Below are 7,578 nucleotides of genomic sequence, written 5' to 3'. Positions count from 1 at the left end.
GTTAGGATGGCGCAGCGGCCAATGCCGAGCCTGCCGCTGGGCTCGGCAGCAGCTCCTCCAGCAACAGTGGAGACTCCTGGTGGTCCAGCGACTCTCCGGAGCTCGTCGAGACTCCGGAGACAAGTGACGACAGCTACGTGCCCCCGAGCTCTCGCCGGGCCCGGAGCAAGGCTGCAGCGTCCGGCCGTCGCTGATCTAGATGGGGTTGGCGCCGGCCTTCGGAGGCCCACTGTTGATGATGGCATCGGCGATGTTCGACGCGTGTAGATAGAGCTCTTAGGAACTCCCTTCTTTCTTGTTCCCTGCGAGGAATTGGAACGGACCCCGTGGGGGCGAGTAAAGGGTCTGTGATGTCTTTTGTTGATACTATCCTTTTCATGAAAATTTGCGAACGCATGTCCTGCTAAGGCTCGGTCTCCCCTTTCCAATCCCGCGGCAGCTTGGTGCTCTACGCCGACAGGTACCGGTCCCCAGGCAGGCTGCAGCCATCGCTGGTATGCCAAGTCACGATGCCATGGTCAAGGCCAGGAGGTGAGCGGCCCGAGGTCCAGTAAGAGCTCATGAGGCGTGATGCTCAAGAGGTCCCCTTTAGCGCGCAAGAAGCTACCTAGGAATGGTAAAGGGAGGCGACGCTGCCGCAGTGGGGCAGCGAAAGGCGAGGATGTTATGCCGTAGCACTGGGTTGACCCATGCGCGGGACTTATCTTGGCATTCCGGAGATGGTTCCTCGTGTTGCGCCAGACTTGTGCATCGGCTGCTGTTGGGTAGCTAGGTTAGGCCCGTGCGAGTCTCCCCCTCTTCTCCATGCTCTTCTGTGTGGGGCTGGGCGTTCGGTTCCCCCGAACCGATCGGTGCGGTTCCTCGGTCTTTATAAAATTTCAGTTTTGACAAATCAGTGACCGATCGGTCAACAGAAAATCATCGGACCGAGGTTCCGGTGCACTGAGTAATCGGTTCGATCTTCGGTTGTGACCGAACACTACCAAAAATTTATAGTACTATAAGGAATCTCTAATGTGTGTTCAGTACTGACTAATGTCAGTACTCAGTACCTATAGGCTGTAGCACTGTAGACAGTACGGATCAAGCACTGTAGGCTATAGGACTACGTGCTAGTCTAGTCTCCTCGGCCAACTCATATACTACTACAGGATCCCATCTCAGAATATGAGATAGAGAAAATAAATCATGAACACAAGGATCAAGACAGGGAGTTGCACTTGCAGCAGCGTCATGTGGGCGTGGTGTTCAATAGGATGGTGGCGCGACGACAAACCCCCTTCAGCGACACTGCCTCGCTAGGTGTGCACCCATGCATGCATCAGGTTCACGATGCGGTCGCGGGATTAGGAGTAGCGCAATTAGTGGATGGGGGCTTGGGGCAGAGAGGCAATCGAGAGACAGTAGTTCGGTCAGACATATGGGTCAGGCCTCTTTTTTCTCGGTGTTTGATGTCTACTACACAACCTTCTTCTTGTAGACATTGTTGGGCCTCCAAGTGCAGTGGTTTGTAGGACAGTAGCAAATTTCCCTCAAGTGGATGACCTAAGGTTTATCAATCCGTTGGAGGCGTAGGATGAAGATGGTCTCTCTCAAGCAACCCTGCAACCAAATAACAAAGAGTCTCTTGTGTCCCCAACACACCCAATACAATGGTAAATTGTATAGGTGCACTAGTTCGGCGAAGAGATGGTCACACAAGTGGTATATGGATGGTAGATAAAGGTTTTTGTAATCTGAAAATATAAAACAGCAAGGTAACTAATGATAAAAGTGAGCGTAAACGGTATTGCAATGTGTGGAAATAAGGCCTAGGGTTCATACTTTCGCTAGTGCAAGTTCCCTCAACAATAATAACATAATTGGATTACATAACCATCCCTCAACATGCAACAAAGAGTCACTCCAAAGTCACTAATAGCGGAGAACAAACAAAGAGATTATGGTAGGGTATGAAACCACCTCAAAGTTATTCTTTCCAATCAATCCGTTGGGCTATTCCTATAAGTGTCTCAAACAGCCCTAGAGTTCGTACTAGAATAACACCTTAAGACACAAATCAACCAAAACCCTAATGTCACCTAGATACTCCAATGTCACCTCAAGTATCCGTGGGTATGATTATACGATATGCATCACACAGTCTCAGATTCATCTATTCAACCAACACATGGAACCTCAAAAAGTGCCCCAAAGTTCCTATCGGAGAATCACGACGAAAACGTGTGCCAACCCCTACGCATAGGTTCATGGGCGGAACCCGCAAGTTGATCACCAAAACATACATCAAGTGAATCACGTGATATCCCTATGTCACCACATATACGCACGGCAAGACATGTTGGGGAACGCAGCAGAATTTTAAAATTTTCTACGCATCACCAAGATCAATCTATGGAGTCATCTAGCAACAAGGGAGAGGAGTGCATCTACATACCCTTGTAGATCGCGAGCGGAAGCGTTCAAGAGAACGGAGTTGAGGGAGTCGTACTCGTCATGATCCAAATCACCGAAGATCCTAGTGCCGAACGGACGGCACCTCCATGTTCAACACACGTACGGTTGGGGAAGACGTCTCCTCCTTCTTGATCCAGCAAGGGGAAGGAGAGGTTGATGGAGATCCAGCAGCACGACGGCGTGGTGGTGGAAGCAGCGGTGATCTCGGCAGGGCTTCGCCAAGCTCCAACAAGAGGGAGAGGTGTTACGAGGGGAGAGGGAGGCGCCAGGGACTTGGGTGCGGCTGCCCTCCCTCCCCCCACTATATATAGGGCCCCTAGGGGGGGCGCCAGCCCTAGGAGATCCCATCTCCAAGGGGGGGCGGCGGCCAAGGGGGGGGGGGACTTGCCCCCCAAGTCAGGTGGGGCGCCCCCACCCCTAGGGTTTCCAACCCTAGGCGCAGGGGGAGGCCCATGGGGGGCGCACCAGCCCACCAGGGGCTGGTTCCCCTCCCACTTCAGACCATGGGGCCCTCCGAGATAGGTGGCCCCACCCGATAGACCCCCGGGACCCTTCCGGTGGTCCCGGTACAATACCGATTACCCCCGAAACCTTCCCGATGGCCGAAACTGGACTTCCTATATATAAATCTTCACCTCCGGACCATTCCGGAACTCCTCATGATGTCCGGGATATCATCCGGGACTCCGAACAACTTTCGGGTTACCGCATACTAATATCTCTACAACCCTAGCGTCATCGAACCTTAAGTGTGTAGACCCTACGGGTTCGGGAGACAGACAGACGTGACCAAGACGACTCTCCGGTCAATAACCAACAGCGGGATCTGGATACCCATGTTGGCTCCCACATGCTCCTCGATGATCTCATCGGATGAATCACGATGTCGAGGATCCAAGTAATCCCGTATACAATTCCCTTTGTCAATCAGTATGTTACTTGCCCGAGATTCGATCGTCGGTATCCCAATACCTCGTTCAATCTCGTTCCCGGCAAGTCACTTTACTCGTACCGTAATGCATGATCCTGTGACCAAACACTTGGTCACATTGAGCTCATTATGATGATGCATTACCGAGTGGGCCCAGAGATACCTCTCCGTCATACGGAGTGACAAATCCCAGTCTCGATCCGTGTCAACCCAACAGATACTTTCGGGGATACCTGTAGTATACCTTTATAGTCACCCAGTTACGTTGTGACGTTTGGTACACCCAAAGCACTCATACGGCATCCGAGGGAGTTACACGATCTCATGGTCTAAGGAAATGATACTTGACATTGGAAAAGCTCTAGCAAACGAACTACACGATCTTGTGCTATGCTTAGGATTGGGTCTTGTCCATTACATCATTCTCCTAATGATGTGATCCCGTTATCAATGACATACAATGTCCATAGTCAGGAAACCATGACTATCTATTGATCAATGAGCTAGTTAACTAGAGGCTCACTAGGGACATGTTATGGTCTATGTATTCACACATGTATTATGATTTCCAGATAACACAATTATAGCATGAATAATATACAATTATCATGAACAAGGAAATATAATAATAATCATTTTATTATTGCCTCTAGGGCATATTTCCAACAGTCTCCCACTTGCACTAGAGTCAATAATCTAGTTACATTGTGATGAATCGAACACCCATAGAGTTCTGGTGTTGATCATGTTTTGCTTGCGGAAGAGGTTTAGTCAACGGATCTGCGACATTCAGATCCTTATGTACTTTGCAAATATCTATGTCTCCATCTTGAACATTTTCATGAATGGAGTTGAAGCTACGCTTGATGTGCCTGGTCTTCTTGTGAAACCTGGGCTCCTTGGCAAGGGCAATAGCTCCAGTGTTGTCACAGAAGAGAGTGATCGGCCCCGAGGCATTGGGTATGACTCCTAGGTCGGTGATGAACTCCTTCATCCAGATTGCTTCATGCGCTGCCTCCGAGGCTGCCATGTACTCCGCTTCACATGTAGATCCCGCCATGATGCTTTGCTTGCAACTACACCAGCTTACTGCCCCACCATTCAAAATATACACGTATCCGGTTTGTGACTTAGAGTCATCCAAATCTGTGTCGAAGCTAGCATCGACGTAACCCTTTATGACGAGCTCCTCATCACCTCCATATACGAGAAACATATCCTTAGTCCTTTTTAGGTACTTCAGGATGTTCTTGACCGCTGTCCAGTGTTCCATGCTGGGATTACTTTGGTACCTTCCTACCAAACTCACGGCAAGGTTTACATCAGGTCTGGTACACAACATGGCATACATGATAGACCCTATGGCTGAGGCGTAGGGGACGACACTCATCTTTTCTCTATCTTCTGCCGTGGTCGGACATTGAGGTGAGCTCAATTTCACACCTTGCAACACAGGCAAGAACCCCTTCTTGGACTGATCCATATTGAACTTCTTCAATATCTTATCAAGGTATGTGCTTTGTGAAAGACCTATGAGGCGTCTCGATCTATCTCTATAGATCTTGATGCCTAATATGTAAGCAGCTTCTCCAAGGTCCTTCATTGAAAAACACTTATTCAAGTAGGCCTTAATACTGTCCAAAAGTTATATATCATTTCCCATCAAAAGTATGTCATCCACATATAATATGAGAAATGCTACAGAGCTCCCACTCACTTTCTTGTAAACGCATGCTTCTCCATAAGTCTGCATAAACCCAAACGCTTTGATCATTTCATTAAAGGGAATGTTCCAACTCCGAGATGCTTGCACCAGCCCATAGATTGGTAGAGGCTAAGGTGTCCCGATGTTTCGATGAGATGGTGGCTATCGTTTTCTATGGGAGTCGACCTTGACGATCCGACTACGAACGTGCGAGACGTCGCGCCTTAGCAATCGCTAAACCAACTTCCGAGGGTTATTGACCACGCCGGAGCACGATCAACCTGACCACGAGGGTCTGTTTCCTGCGAACAAACGAAGAACAAGCAAGAAACTGAGATTGCAATCGGGATATTGCGAATATAAGATGAAAGCTTTATTGATCGAGGTGGGGTTCTGTGACGTCTTGGTCTGGTCGTTGGACACAAACGAAGTACGCGAAGTTGCAGCTATGGCGAACTTTTAATCTAAACAAAACCCAAAGTCTAAACGATGCCCAAAGGGCTGTATATATGGAGGAAGAGGGGGGGGGGGGATTTCGTGGCCCTTGAGGGTGGGGTCCGAAACCAACCCTAACTCTTGTTTCCCCACACATACGGACTCTAAAAATAGCCTATACTTAAGTATTTTGAAATTACATGGGCCTGGCCCATTAATAAGGTGACGCAGCACCTAGAATAGCCTATGGACGAATATTATGAAGTGGCATCTTGTATATTTCGTCCAAGGCTTCATGCACTCCTTATGGCGGCTTCAAAGTCCTGAAATCATCACTTGTAACTCCGTTCTTGATCCCCTTGCGCATGCCATCAACTCCATGCGTGTTCTTGCTCCAATGTTCATCCTTCTGCAAGCTAGGCCCTTCATTTGTAAGCAAAACAAATGTATCCAATTTAGGCAGCATCATAATCTCATGAACATTAGAATCATTACCAAGAAACGAAAGTACCTGGTAATTTAATTGGCGTGCGCGAGCTCTAGTAATTGGTCCAGTATATGTAACAGTAGGGGCTGTGGGTGTAACAATGGTATTGATGTCCCCATCATCCTCCCCTTCTTGAAATGAAGTCGTCCTCGACGGAAGCGCATCTTCCTCACCCAAATAAGGCTTCAAATCTGCAATGTTAAAAGTGGGACTAACCCCAAAATCTACAGGTAGCTCAAGTTTATATGCATTATCATTTATTTTCTCTAACACCTTAAAAGGACCATCAGCACGTGGCATTAGCTTTGATTTGCGCAGATTAGGAAATCTATCTTTACGCAAATGTAACCAAACAAGATCTCCAGGCGCAAACACAACATGTTTTCTACCCTTATCTCCAACAAGTTTATATTTAGCATTCATACGCTCAATGTTTTCCTTAGTTAACTCATGCATTTTTAAAATCAATTCAGAACGTTCTTTAGCATCAAAATTAACCTTCTCTGAAGATGGAAGAGGCAACAAATCAATAGGTGCACGAGGTAGGAAACCATACACAATTTCAAAAGGGCACATCTTAGTAGTAGAATGCAATGAACGATTATAAGCAAATGCAATATGAGGCAAGCATTCTTCCCACATTTTCTTGTTATTCTTCAAAACAGCCCTAAGCATAATAGACAATGTTCTATTGACTACTTCAGTTTGTCCATCAGTTTGGGGGTGACAAGTAGTACTAAAAAGCAGCTTAGTCCCCAACTTAGCCCAAAAACATCTCCAAAAGTGGCTAAGAAATTTAGTATCACGATCTGAAACAATAGTATTTGGCACACCATGTAAGCGAATAATTTCACGAAAGAACAAATCAGCAACATTAACAGCATCATCGCTTTTATGACATGGTATAAAGTGTGCCATTTTCGAGAACCTATCCACGACAACAAATATGCTATCCCTCCCCTTCTTTGTTCGAGGTAAACCTAAAACAAAGTCCATAGATATATCCTCCCAAGGAACACTAGGTACAGGCAAAGGCATATATAAACCATGAGGATTGAGTCGTGACTTAGCTCTTTGACATGTAGTGCAGCGAGCAACAAAACGCTCAACATCCCGTCTCATCTTTGGCCAAAAGAAATGTGTAGCAAGTATATCCTCCGTCTTCTTGACGCCAAAGTGTCCCATTAATCCTCCTCCATGCACCTCCTGCAACAACAAAAGACGAACGAAGCTAGCTGGAATGCATAGCTTGTTAGCACGAAACACAAATCCATCGTTAAGAACGAACTTGTTCCAAGTTCTCCCTTCCTTACAATTCTGCAATACATCTTTAAATTCAGCATCATGAACATATTGATCTTTGATGGTCTCCAAACCAAATATTTTAAAGTCAAGTTGTGAATGCATAGTATAACGACGAGACAAGGCATCAACAATAACATTTTCTTTACCCTTCTTGTGTTTAATGACATAAGGGAAAGTCTCAATGAATTCAACCCATTTAGCATGTCTACGGTTCAGTTTTGCTTGACTTTTAATGTGTTTCAAAGATTCATGATCAGA

Source organism: Triticum dicoccoides, chromosome 4A (assembly GCF_002162155.2).
Source record: "Triticum dicoccoides isolate Atlit2015 ecotype Zavitan chromosome 4A, WEW_v2.0, whole genome shotgun sequence".
Taxonomy (NCBI): domain Eukaryota; kingdom Viridiplantae; phylum Streptophyta; class Magnoliopsida; order Poales; family Poaceae; genus Triticum; species Triticum dicoccoides.
This window is presented reverse-complemented; position numbering follows the sequence as displayed.